Here is a 14,376-nt window from a genome sequence, read left to right on the forward strand (position 1 = left end):
ATATTTGTAATCTCTATAGGCATTGTGAATATGGCATTGCTGATACAGTGGGCTGTACTAGAAGCAAGACTGGTGGTCATTGGAGTCTATCCCCAGGCCTCCTGCACCTCTCTGCCTATTCCCAAGTTGCTCAACCTCTCTGACCATCAATTTTTTTCCACTTCTGAGGAAAAGGAAATTCATAATAATCACACTAGCTGGATGCTTTGCTAATTGTAAAGTGAATAGAAATATGATAACTGAAATTCATATCCTTCTTTGTAGTTACTCAACATTCTACATGAATATTCAAAGAATAGTACAATATAAAGTGGGATGGGAGAGGATTTGGTCTAAAACCTTTATTTTACTGATGAGATAGATGTGTACCAGAGAGGGATCATAGCATTGTAGGATGTAAAGCTTGGGCATCTAAATAATCAAGAAATATTCTAATATAGGAAGTACAACCTGAGCTACATTTAGGCTGACAGAATAGAATATATGAGGTAAATGGAAATGGACTCCATAAGGCCTGCCTCATAGGATAACAATAGGTAGCATTTATATAGCCCCTTCAAGTTTTGCAAAAGTGCTCTCTGTATGAGAGACCATTTAATGTTCTCATAGTCTCGTGAAATTAGTATTATCCCCATTTGACAGATGAGGAAATGAAGCCCGCAAAGGCTAAATGATGAGCCTATAGAGCTGCTCAGTGTTGGAGACATTCAAATCCAGCTTTTCCTACCTCCAGGTCCAGCACGTTTCCACACTCCACCTAGTTTTCCAATGAGGTATCATTAAGAGGTATGGATTAAGCCATCAATATTAGATAGCCAATCTATAGTGGAGCCAGGATTAGAATTGAGACCTTTTGACTCAAACCACTTTGCAATTTTCATGGCTTCAAACTGCCATTTCAACAGTCATTCCTCAGTGGAGACTTCTGGCAAATAATAATAATAAAAAAGGACTGACCAGACACATTAGAGGTGTCAGGATGAATTAAAGATGGGAGACACTCTTCATGTCCTAGACATTTGACATCATCATCATTGCCATCATGATGATCATGATCTTCTTTTCCTCCTCCCCCTCCTCCTTCTCCTTCTTCTTCCTCTTCCTTTTCTTCCTCCTCCTCCTCCTCCTTTTTATCTTCTTTTCATTTTTCCCCATCTTCCTTTTTTTATATTCTAATTCTTATCTATAAAATGAGGGAGTTCATCTAGATGGCCCCTAAGGTTCTTTCCAGTTCTAGCTTTATGATCTGGAAATCTTATGAACTTATGGATTCTACATAGTACCAGCACAACTTGCTATTGTGCTATACTTCCTTTACATTTAAAGTTCTGTGAACAAGAGGTTAAGTTGTTGTTGTGGTTTGTTGCATAGGGAGGGTTGTAGGTAAATAAAGGAATTGGAAATCAGGCTTAATGTAAACACAAATCATTAGAAAGTTTTAGGGTTAGAACTATAAAAGCAGACCACACAATAAAATGCCTTGCCTATTTTCAGTTTCTTTGTTTTTAATTTCTTTTGCTAATGCGACTTGAATATCATGCATACCAATGATGGCAAAATCTATTAAAAAATTGTTCCCAAGTTTTGGTATCATTGTGTTTTATATCATGGTGCCTGTGAATAGCAGTTTCATCTGTGATCATTCTCATTTCTCTTCCCAATTTTTCCTCCACTTTTACTTGATTTTCAAAATCCTTCTTAAGGTCCTCTATGGGCTGTAACTATCTCGTATTTTTCTTGGAAATTTTTGGTGCAGGAGTGCTGACTTCACTGTCTTCTTCCTGTTCCATGCTTTGGTCCTTTTTGTCCCCAAAAAAGGAGTATAAAGTTGGGTTGTTCTGTTTACTTCTCTTCCCTTCTTTGCTCATGTTGCCACTCAAATACTTGACTTTTGGGCTTTTGCCACAGTAGGACTCTGCCATCAGACAGGGGAGCTCCATACCAAATGCTGGGGTTTTCTCAGCTGCCAAAGGTTGTAGTTGGGTGCCCCCTCTGAAGCTTCCACATGCTCTGGCAAGCTTGTCATGCACCCCAAGACCTCCACCCTAGACCACAATCCAGATCTAAGCAGGGTAAAGCAGGAGTGAATACTCCACAAAATGGTCATTTGGTCCCCCTACAATTGACAGAACAGGAGCTGAAGCTGCCACATGGCAGCACCTCAGCTGCTTCTTGCCCCAGGGGCAAAAGCCCATGCTCTCCCAACTACTGGATCCCAAAGTCTACACTGCACTGACCTCTCATTTTGTCCTTAGCATCTATGTGTTGATAATTCTGGAAGCTGCCACAGCTGCTGGTGATCTGGAGTCCCTCCAGCTGGTGGTTGGTCAGGCCCACTCTAGGGCTAAAACTTAGAGCTGCTGTGGGGTCAGGGTCGGCTCCCAGACCCTGCACTAACTGCCCCCTGCTGGCCTGCCGGGCTGTGCTCAGAGGGAGGTTAGATTCTCTCTGTCATTTTGTGGGTTCTGTAGCTCCAAAGGTTGTCCAGAGTCACCTTTTGCATGAATTGGAGGTGATGGGTGATGGGAGCCGGAGCCGTGGGCAGGTCCTGTTTTTACTCCACCATCTTGTCTCCACACCTCTTCATCTGTGATCTTAGCAAACTATGACTTATTCATTGAGTTCTCTTTGGAATCCTGATGTCTTTATTATAAGCATGCAGATTTGTGGTTTGTTGGCATGTAAAAGTTAGTGAGTTTTTGAAGTGCAATCTAACCACTAGTTAATATGTTGGTATATATGTGGTAGGTGACATACATTTTTAGGTAAGGGTGTGTTTTTTTCATGCTTCAATAAGTTTTGAAATCTTAAGGCTCAAGCATAGGGACAGTGAAATGTAAAGGTGAGACCCTTTCAGTTGATAGGAGTCATTCCAAGCTTTGTAGGAGAGCAGAGGCTTTACAGTACCTTATTTGCAAATAAAAGAACTTGCAGAGATAATAAACTTGCTCCAAGGGCATAGACTGTCACCCTACATTTTCACCAACCACCCATTGGAATAGACTAAGAGAAAAAAAAAATCCTATTATAAAACAGATGTGAAATTCTGAGCTTCAAACTGTTTGGTGATTATTGAGAAAACAAATGGCCAATGCTTAGTAATAAGCTAGCCTGCAGAGATGAAGATATGGAAAATGTGATAGATGATCACCACATGGAAGGGTATGGTCTCTCCCTGAGCGGCTCCATCACTGAAGTCAAAAGAGTTGCTGAAAGAGGGGCTCACTGGCCTTCTCTCCCTTTCCTCCTGCCTTGAGGTACCATATCTCAAAGTCCAAGTGTTGACATAGCAGAGCAGGAGAACTGAAGAATTAAAAAACTAAAGAGGCCATGGCCAAGTGGAAACTAAGGGGCTCCTCGGTGTCTTCAAGAGTAAAATAGTTACCCAGTCAAAGGTTGTAGTGACACTTCCATTCCATGTGTAGAACAGTGTCTGGGAGAGGGGGGGAGAGAAAGAAAGAGAACAACAGAGAGACAGAGACAGAGAGACTGAGAGAGACAGAAGCAGAGAGACAGAGACAGAGAAGGAAGAGAGAGACAGAGACAGAGAGGGAAGAGAGAGACAGAGACAGAGAGACAAAGAGAGATGGAGAGAGAGGGAAAGAAAGAGAGCACCCTGGAGTGGCAGCAGTGGGTGTCTCTGGCACATATATGTTCTATGCATGGGAGTCTCACTCCCATTGTACTTGAAGTTTGCACCTAACCTCTCGCCATGAGCTCTCCATATATTTGTGGGGAAAGCGCTCCACACATTTTGGGCAAGAATATTTTTTACCATTTTTTTTCATTTTAGTAAATAACTTTGATAAGAACTGATTGATTCTATAGACTGATCATTAATGTGAAGGAGCATGGGGGAGGCCTCTGGAACTTCATCAATCAGAGCAGACTCACTTAGGGCTGCCCCTGTGCCTATGCCTTTGTGCAGGTCTAATATGCAAGTCTTGAGTGTGACTGCACATTTTGGAGGTGCTAATTATTTTTATTTCATCTTTTACATACTGGTTCTACCCTCCTTTCATAAGATTCATGAAGAAACCCAGTACAAAAGGGCTCCTCGGTGTCTTCAAGACACTTGATCCCTGTTAGGCCTGGGAAGCCTCCAGGTAAAATAGAAGTTGTTCTCATTTGAGTAGCTCTGGGGACTTTTTGAACCCTTCAAGTGGGAATTATTTATACCAATTCACAGACAGTTCTAGCTGGAAGATTCCCCAGAGTCCATCTAGTCTTGCCTCTCCAGGGATTGAAATCATATGTCAATATATTCATGAGCCACTGAAACTGAACTTGGAAAGATCCTGGTGAACTGGGAATGTGATGCAGGGTTAAAGGAGGTTAATATTATTTCAATTAAAAATAGAAAAAAGTAAAGAATTCAAGAGAGTTGACTAGTGAGTTTGATTTTAATCTGTCCTTTCCTGATTCAGCTGGTTGTTTTAAATACCTCCTCTATCACAGTGTATATATGTATATAGGTTACAGTTTTTAATTTATGCATTTGTGCCTATAAGGCTCTTTTGTGCTAGGGGATCTCCCATCCATACATCAAAGTCATTCTAAATAGTTTAGAACAACAGAAAAACTCTATTTAGAGTCTCTTTGACAGTGTGTGTGTGTGTGTATGTGTGTGTGTGTGTGTGTGTGTGTGTGTGTGAACTCCAGGGAGCTCAGAAGAAGAGAGATAGAGCATGTTATCACAGCCTTAGAACATAGAAGAACATGGATAGTCACCTCGTGAAATCAAGGGCTGATTGATTGATGGCCAGAGGGCTCCCACAGTCCTTTTGCCATGTTGAGAGAAGTAGGACTCTGGCATGTTGACTGGGTACCCATGGCCATTGGTGTTGGTATAAATAATTGGTATAATATATATTATGCATTGGCATATGTATTATATATATATATATATATTACAAATTGGTAAAAATAATTCCCAGAGGACATGAACAAAAGTTACCCAGGTTGGGCAGGGACAGGTGAGGTGGCATTTGAAGTACTGGAGATAATCCTCAAATTGAGGAGATCAGTAGGAATCAATTGAGCCATTCCATGTTCTGGTAAATTCTCAAGGGCAGGAATGGCCTCACTTTGCATTGTGCACTCCCATCCACCCTAAGCCTAGGTGTGTAATAAGTTCTTGTGGACTCATTGTTTGACCCATTCCTGAACAGGAATATTTCTACCTTATCCTCTGCAAGTGGCCATTCGGTTTCTACTAATCTTGCAGAATGAGGACATGTACCACTTTTTTTTTGAATTTTGAATCAAAACTTTCTTCTTACAACTGCTCCCCTGACCTCCCTTCCACGTCCTCCCTAGTTCTGCTTTCCTGGACCGAGTGAAACAAGCCAGACCTACGTTCCATGTTAACAGCTCTTGGCTTACTGGCTTCCAGAAGATGAGTGCCGGTGAGTGTCCAGCGCTCTCTAAGCATTTGAAGGTTGACATACAGAAGATTATCTGACTTCAGCTTGTTTCTAGAAGACAGAACAATCATTGAATAGATAGGAGTTGTGACTTAATAGGAAAGACTTGCTGGCCAAGAGCTGTCCCACAGTGGAATCACTGCCCGGGAGAAGCAGGCTTCCTCTCCCTGGTGTCTTCAAGAAGATATTGGAAAGCCATTATTCTCCTCTGTGCCACTCACAAAGAAGTGAGGCTTCTTTCACTACGTCGTGGAGTCTGAGGTCCTTTCAGGTTCTGAGATTCTTTACGATCCTTTGATTTTGTGAATGTCTCTCCTTTCTGTTCACTGTTCTCAATGTCCACCACCTTAATTCAGAACCTTCGAATGGGGCTGTGGTAACATTCTTCCAGTTGGTCTCCCAGCTCCCAGGGCCTCCTGCCTCCAGCCCATCCTCAGCTGTCAGCATCTCTCTCTGCAGCCTATAGGATAACATTCAAACTGCTCACCTCAGCATTCAGTGCTCCCCTCCATCTGTCTCCAGCCCACCCTTCCAGATTAATTTTACATGACTTCCTTTTATGTCCTCTGCCTTCCAGCTAAATTGACCTCAGAGCGAAGCATGATAGGATCATAGATTGAGAGGCAGAAAAAGCTTCAGAGGTCACCTAGTCAGCTTGAAGCCTAGAGGGGTAAAATCACGCTGAAGGTGTAATTGAAATGCAAGTTCCCTGCATCCAAATCTAAAACAATTTCTGCTGCAGGATGCTGGCAAAAAAACTCTGCATTCCCTCACCTCATATTCCTTTATATATCTCTGTACCTTTGCACAGGCCATATGACCAATTTCCCACCCACCCACTCACCCACCCGCATGCTTGCAATGCTCTGCCTTCTAGACATATCTTTAGTTCTTTAATTTCCTTCAAGGCTTGGCTCAGGGACCATCTCCTAATAAGTCTTTTCTGCTGCCTCTGTCATTAATCTCTTCTTTCTGAAGGAGTAGAATCAAAGCCATCCCCATGCCATTTTCACCTTCGTATCTTTACTGGGTGACATGTCTTAGTTACCAGGAGGTCTTTGACAAACTGCTAAAAGCTTTTGAGGCAGAAGGATGATGCACGAGAATCATATTTATATAAAGTGAGGAAACTTGACCATCCTGTAGGGATTAAATATATATCATCAAGCTTGTTGAGGAGGTAATGAGTTCCAGAAATTGTAGTAAGCATGGCTTTCTAGCACATCCCTGAGGAGGAAGTTCTTGGAGGGAGGTGGTAAGAGAGGTCCTTGTTTTCACCTTTTTCCCAGTCCTTTGACTGGAGGAAGGCATTGGGAACTTCAAAGGGTCCAGAGCATACTAGACCTCTTATCTTTACAAAGGTGTCCTTAATCGAATTGTGTGCCAATGATTGATGGACACAGATTTATTATGCTTAATAAAAACCTTCTGAATATCCCACAAATGGAAGGAAAAAAGAATAAGACTTCCACGAACTGAAAGATGTGTTATCCCTTTACTATGAATCTGAACTTGAGCTCACTTTCTCTTGGATTGTGTATGTACCTTTGTGAGAGTGTGTCAGACAATGGAGTGGGTGTGCATTTTGTACCAAATGTTCTTTACAGTCTCAGCACATTGACCCTTATTAATGCCACCTAGGCCTGGTTGACTAAATTATTTTCAATTCATAACCCTGGAAGAAAATGCACTGGTGAGAGCTCAAGTCTATGGTATTAAAAAAAAAAGAAAAAAAAAACAACCCTCCATCATCCATCAGTGATACTTTCATATAGCCCTAGCCTATCTCTGGGAAACCGACTTCTCAGTGGGAGTGGGAGTTGGGATAAGGATCCCTAGAGTTTATAAGAGCTATACTTCTCAAATTATCTTGAATTTATTTATGCAAATGTTGTATCCCCAAGGAGAGGATATACTGCCTGGGGGAAGAAACTAATTTAACTTTTGTGTTTGTATGTTGGATTTTAAGTACTGCTTACTGAACTGAATTGAACTGAATGTAATTGAATTGCACCTGTATTACTGTCTAGATTCCATATTGTGTCTTGATCCTTGGGGGGAAATATAGTGTTAATAAGAGTAAAAATAGTAATTGTAACACTAATAAATATTTACATAGCACCTATTATGTGCTAGGCTTCTTACTAATAGTTTTACAATTATTATTAACTTCTGGTAGTTAAACATAGGAAATGTTTAATGAATTCTTGTTCATTAAGTGATTGACTTGGGTTGAAGTCAGAACTCAAAGAAGGAAGAAGACCTACAATATATTATATAGTGGATTGTATAGTGTACCAGAGTCACAATAAAACCATGAGGCCAGCATGGCAGCAATGCACAAAAACAAGATGTCTATCAGAGTTTACTGCATTCTACAGAAAGCCAATGACCCACAAAGGGGAAAGTGTGATGAAAGAAGGGAAGAGTCAAAGGATCTGCAACATCAAAGCATGAGTTGCCCCACCTGTCCAGACCAATCCCAAACATTTCCTTCATATGTCTTCTCCACGTGCCTCCTGACCCCATTTGTACTCTACATGTGTGCCTATGTGCACGTCCCTTATGAGTGTTTATTCTTTCCAATGACAACATATGTACTTTGGGGGGGGGGGGCGTTCTCCACATCTGAATGGTAGATGGTTGCTGCTTTTCTGACCATGATGTTTCATTGGAATATCTTTGAGTCCTGTGATTAATAAAGGTGGGGTTTGTTCTGAGGAAGTACGGCTTGGGAATGAACCAGCTTGACTTTGGAAATCATGGAATATCATCTGAACTTCAAGATGGTCCCGAGTCTGAACTAAGCAACTAGGAGAAACCTCTTGGCCTAACAGAAATTCCCTTCGTGGCTCTCTGAGTAAATCCAGAATACCCCTTCCTGTGTCAGAGCGACAAAGTTGGCCAGAGCAATCTTCTGCTAATGACTACCGAGGACAAGGCACCTTAAGCACAGTCCACCTTGAATTATGGGACTTCTCCTTATCTTACTATTTTATGGACATATACTATGCTATTTCAAGTTAATGGTAACTTAAACACCAGTATCCTGGGTTATATTTTCAATGGACACTTTGCCAACTCTCTCTTTTCTTACTGTATTTACAAACTATTCAAATAAGAAAATTCCTTTTTCATACTATGGTTAAACATATATGGAGATAATAAATTTGAGTGACATAGAGATTCTGAATTGGGATTGTTCTGAAATGTATTTAAGCCTTTTCATTCCTTTTATGAGACAGTCCCAATTCACATTCTGGCTCCACGTATGTAAATATTCACTAGCTTTAAGGGAAGGAATGATAGCAATTTAAATACCCCTTAGTCTGTTTCCCTCTTTTAACCAACCTTTGAGGTTGACATATTCAAGCACTTAAGATGGATAATACTAATCCCAGGTTGTGGAAAGCTGAAAGAAATGCTCTGCTGGCTCCTCCCCATCCTTGCTCTCTAGCAAGCTTGCTGTCATTGGAGGGCCTACTCAGTGGTTATAAGGGCAAACATGCCTAGATGGAGTAGAAAGAAGTCATGGGTAAAGTATGCTAGTAGTAAAAGGGAAAGATGAATTAAAGCTTACAAATTAACTTTCTAATCTGGAAAATGAGTGATTCAGACTCCATTACTTCTGAAGTAATTTCTGTCATTATTTCTATGAGTCAGTGGAAATGTGTGTATGTACACACACATGTACATGGATATGTGTGTGCATACATGCATGTACAAGGCTATATAAACACATGTATATTACACTGACCATATGGGTTCCATGTTCAGTCATGTCTGACTCTTTACGACTCCCTTTGAGGTTTTCTTGGCACCGATAAAGGGTAGTTTGCCATTTCCTTCTTCAGCTCATTTCATAGACGAGGAAACTAAGACAAACAGGTCACACAGCTAGTAAGTGTCTGAAGACAGATTCGAACCTGGGAAGACTGGTCTTCCTGACTCAAGGCCACATACTCTATCCAGAGCACCATATATCTGCCCAATGGACGTGTATATAATTACATGCATATTTCATTGCATTTGTATGTGCACACTGCATGCCAAAATTCATGTCCTGGCATATAGATTATGCATATTGGCACATGCCAATGAATATGTATAAGCATGCATATTCAAGCACACATGTATGTATATGCATACACATGTGTGTATAATACACTCTTATTTGTAAGGGTTTATTTTGTGCTGATTATGTATTTGGAGACAGCTTTCTCAATTAAGTATCTGTCCTTTAAGCTCTGCCTGAGCACTGATTTGCTTAATTAATATAAATGAACTGAAATGTAAACCAGAGAGTACCAGGGCATAGCTCTCAGAAGTTTCTTCATGTGAAGCATGAAGGGGCCATAGGCTCAAATGTCATCAATTTTGAGATGAAAGGGGCTAGAGAGGAACAAGGTTCCTTCTAGCTCTAAATCCTGGAGTCATGAAAACCAAAGAGGATGAAGAAATACCCATCATACTTTGGGTATCACAATTCTGAGGGGAGGCCACCCTGTCCTTTGGCAATTCAGTTCAATTGTTCTCAGTGTAAAGGTAGCTAATGTTTCTAGTGGATTGCATGCTAAATCAAGGTGGGGATTCAGGAAGGTCTCCCTTTGAATCCTAATTCAGGTAGTTACTTAAATGAATCCTGGACAAATCCCTTCCTTGGGCTTCAGTTTCCTCCTCTGTAAAATGAGGGCGTTGGACTCTGTGATCTCTAGGGTCTCCTAAAGTTCTATATTTATGATTCTATGAGCATGAAGAAAGAAGGAAGATGGATAGATCACTGACTACAAGGCAAATTGGTTCAAATAAGTAAATAAAAGAGGCCTTAGGTAAAGGCAGAAAAAAAAAGGAACAGAGAACTTGAATTCCAGTTTAGCTTCTGCCATACATCAGCTGTGAGACCCTAGGTAATCCACAGGTTCATTTGGACTCAGCATGCCCACCTGCCAAAAGGGGAGTTTGGACTATCTGGCCTCCAAGGTCTTTCCTATCTTGCAATCAATGATCCAGGGAACTGGCCTTCTTTTGAGTGCCTCAGGGAAGGGAAGGAACTCTGCTGGGCCCTTGCAGATACAAAGAAAAAAGCCAGTTCTTCCCCTCAGGAAGCTTGCTTTCTACTGGTGTGAATGAACAAAAGCATTTTTACTAGGCCTACTCCTTGCTACACACTTGCTTTACAAATATTGTCTTGTTGAATCATCATAATCCCTGGATTTAAACTCTGGTCTCCCTGATTCCAGGCCTAGCATCCTATCCATTGCACTCTTTAGCTGCTTCTGTTGGTGCTTACAACATTGGGAGCAGTAGAACACAGGAGAAAAAAACAAACTAAAATCCTCTGTTGAGGTCTAGGGTAGGGGAGCTTGAGACCCCAAAATACCAACACACCAGGTCCTGTCAAATGAATTCAACTCAAGTCTTCTCTCAGCCAAAGAAATCAGCTTATTAAAGGTTCATCATAATGGGTAGACTCTTAATGAGCCTTGGTATCTGTAACTCTTGCATTGGACAAGCAGGCCAGAATCATCTGACGCAGTGAGTCTGGACTAAATAATTCTCTGGCTCCGTCATGGAGGCAAGATGGATCTTATATACAGAAAGCTTGTAGGAGGAATCTAGGGGTGGTCTAGAGGAGGAGTTTGGGGGGGGGCTTCAGGATGAGTCAAATGGGGTCAGATTCCAGTAATGAAAGATTAAGGGGGGGGGCAATAGCTGGAGGCTGTCTGGAGATGACAGACAGTTGAGGGCAAGGCTAGTTTAAGGGTAACAGATTTGGGCATAATATTTTGGGAGGATCAAGGGTGGAGGGTAGCTGCACAATGGAAGGCTGGCTAGTAAGAGTAAGAGATTTGGGCCTAGCTATAATGAAATGCTTATGAACTAAGGCAAATGCCTCATGTGTGAGATTCAAGGAGAGTTCAGGGGGGTTTCCAGAGCCTGTACCTCATCACCTCCATTTCCTTTCAGATAACCTGAGGTGCCCAGTCTCCCACTTTCAACCTATGTGGCTCTGGGCAGATCACTGAACCTCATGGGCCTCAGCTTCCTCTTCTGTAAAATGAGAGTTTGGAACAAGATAAGATCTGAGGCCCCCTCTTAGCTGTAACTTTCGAATTACCTAGTCCTATGAATAAGTAGAAGATAATTTGAAAAAGGAGAGAGCGCACAAAATTGAGGGGATTGAGTAAGGCTCACAATAGAATCTGATATGAACTGGGTCCAAGGAAGCTAGGGGCTGTAATCTAATACTAGCTACTGTTGATAGAATGTCTAAAGGTTTAAAAAGGATTTCTATGTGTTATCTCATGTGATCTTCATAATAACTGCATGAAATAGGTGACCCTCATTTTATAGATGAGAAAAGTGACACTGGGAGAGGTAGTTTGTTTGGAAATATGACACAACCATGAGTGTCTAAGGCAGGATTTGAACTCACATCTTCCTAATTTCTCTACCAACTTTACAACCATTTTGCTAACTGGTGCTGATTACCCTCACAGGGATGGGATCTGGACCTTTAAAAGAAAAAGACCCTGTCTTTGGGACCTGGACTCCCTGGAGCCAGCTCTCTGGTGCCTGCCGGAGGAACTTGGCCCATCCCAGTCAATAATCTTTGTTTTTCACTGTGGCTCTCCATCCACTTAACTCCCTCAGCTGTCTGGACCCCTCCTGCCCCAGGCTGCTGGCTACTCCTTAATCCCATCCAGATCTTCCCACTTTCTTTCTGTATAAAATACTACTTTATCCTTATCCAATGTGCAGATCCTTAAATTTGGCCTGCTTGTATTGGAGAAACAAATGCTACAGGTTTACCTGAAATCTTGCTCACCCAATTGGTGTCATAATAAACTTGCTACTTGGACTGAAAGTAGGGTTGAGTGGTTGAATTCTTTTGAGGCAGACCCCCACCCTGATTTTGGAGTCCCTAGCACTCCCAGAACACAACAAACCCAGAAGTAAGCCAGGCATAGGACAGAGCTGGAGAAAACTCAAGCATTTTCTACAACAATTTCCAATATTCAGAGATAGGATTCATTCCCCCATGCTCCCAAATCAAATGAACTCCAAGAAGGAAATGAATAGAGTGACCCTGGACATCTTAGGGTACTGAGTTTGAAACCCAGAGGTCAGAGATGCATTTTGACTTTGGTTTTGCTTTTATTGGGGACTTCAGTCTCTCCTTCTGCTACTGCTACTCCTGCAAGCCATCAAATGGCCTGGGGCCCATATAGGCAGTGTTGAGGCCCAGTCTGCTGGTTACCAGGAAAGATGTGACTTCCCTTCTCCCAGAAAGCCTTTCTTCCATAGACTTCTGAGTTCTGTCCCATAAAGCAAACAGTGATAGGAATGAAGAGGGTGTGTGCAGAGACTTTCTGTAACTGTAAGCTCCTGATGAAAAAGATAGAGATGCTGAATAAAATGCCCTTTGGGCAGTGTACTGGTGCTTCCCCAGGTCTAGCCAGTGGAGGCCACACAGACCTCAGTAAACAATCAGCCCACTTGGGTTTATTTTCTGCTTCTGTTATTCCCCTGACTGCTTGTTTCACAGAGGCTTTTAGGGGATTGCCTAGCAACCAGCTTGTTCAATTAGAGGTATTTAATTGTCTTATTGTTTCCACACAAAGCAGGCTATTCAGGTTGGGCCCAGCAAGGCTGAGAACAAAGACAGGCTGCACCTAGATCCATTTCAGAAAGATGAAATTATATTTTTTTTATTATTTTTTTTTCCTTAGGAATGGGGAAGAGGGAAAGCCAATATTTAGAAATCCCAACATTTAATCCCCTTAAAAATATGATGAATATTTTCAGGTAGAGGCTACTTGACAAGATAGTTCAAGTTCAAGTTCAAGGCAGTTCATTTCTCAGAAACAATGGGATGATTTGTCTTCAGATGAGTTTCTAAAGTCACCATGGCTCCATCTACAAGTCTGTTTTATTGGGGAGACAACAAAGAAACCCAGAATCTTTTAATGACAGACTTATGAAAACTATGAATAAAGGAATCAAAAATTCATAAGACTGAACCGACATAGGGTGCTTCAAAGATTATTTCACTTAAGGAAAACTCTTTGCAAAAATCCCTGACAAAAGTCATCCTCTAGGTTCCAAATCCATTGTTATGGGATTACACCTAGTTCCTGAGAAACTCCAATCCTTTACTGCTTTACTAACTAGTCCTTATATTAAGCTGGAATCCATCTCTCTCTAACTTCTATCCCCTCACTTGGTTGATTGTATAATAGACCTAGACCTAAATGGACAGCAGAGGTTGGCTTGTCAATGCCCTTATTTTTCAGATGAGGAAACTGAGGCATAGGGAAGAGATTTGGTTGGCATAGTCATGCAGATAAGAAGTGGCAGAGATGGGATTCAAAAACAGGTCCCCTCTGGAACTCTCCAGAAGTCTCATCCATTGTCCACAACATAACACCTCAACTATTCAAAGACCAGGATCTCCCTCCCAAAACAAAGTAAATTGTAATCTAGGTTGAATATCGCACTGTTTCTTCTCTTCCTTCCCTCAATGGATCTTCCCATCCTTTGATTCCTCTAAGCCTCCTCAGGATATGTGCCCAATTGTAAGATATGCACTATTGGAAAATTTGCTGCCCAGCTGAAAACAATGCTTCTTCCTTCCCTCTCTGCAGAGGTGGAGGGCTGTGGGTGTAGGATATTGAATATATGCTCAGACCTGGCAGATTGGTGGGTGAATTTAGCAAATCGTTCCTTTCTATTTCTTTTTTAATCTCTGTTAAAAGAGGTGGTACATTGAATAGGGATGAGGGAAACATATATTTAGAAATAAAGGGGATATAAAAAAGAAACACATACTATATGTGTGTGTGGTGAGAGAGAGACAGAGAGAGACAGAGACAGAGAGAGACAGAGAGACAGAGAGAGAGAGACAGAGAGAGAGACAGAGAGAGACAGAGAGAGAGACAGAGAGAGA

This window comes from Petaurus breviceps, unplaced genomic scaffold (assembly GCF_028583685.1).
Source record: "Petaurus breviceps papuanus isolate PSGF00001 unplaced genomic scaffold, PetGlider_PUasm1.0 556, whole genome shotgun sequence".
In the NCBI taxonomy this organism is placed as follows: domain Eukaryota; kingdom Metazoa; phylum Chordata; class Mammalia; order Diprotodontia; family Petauridae; genus Petaurus; species Petaurus breviceps.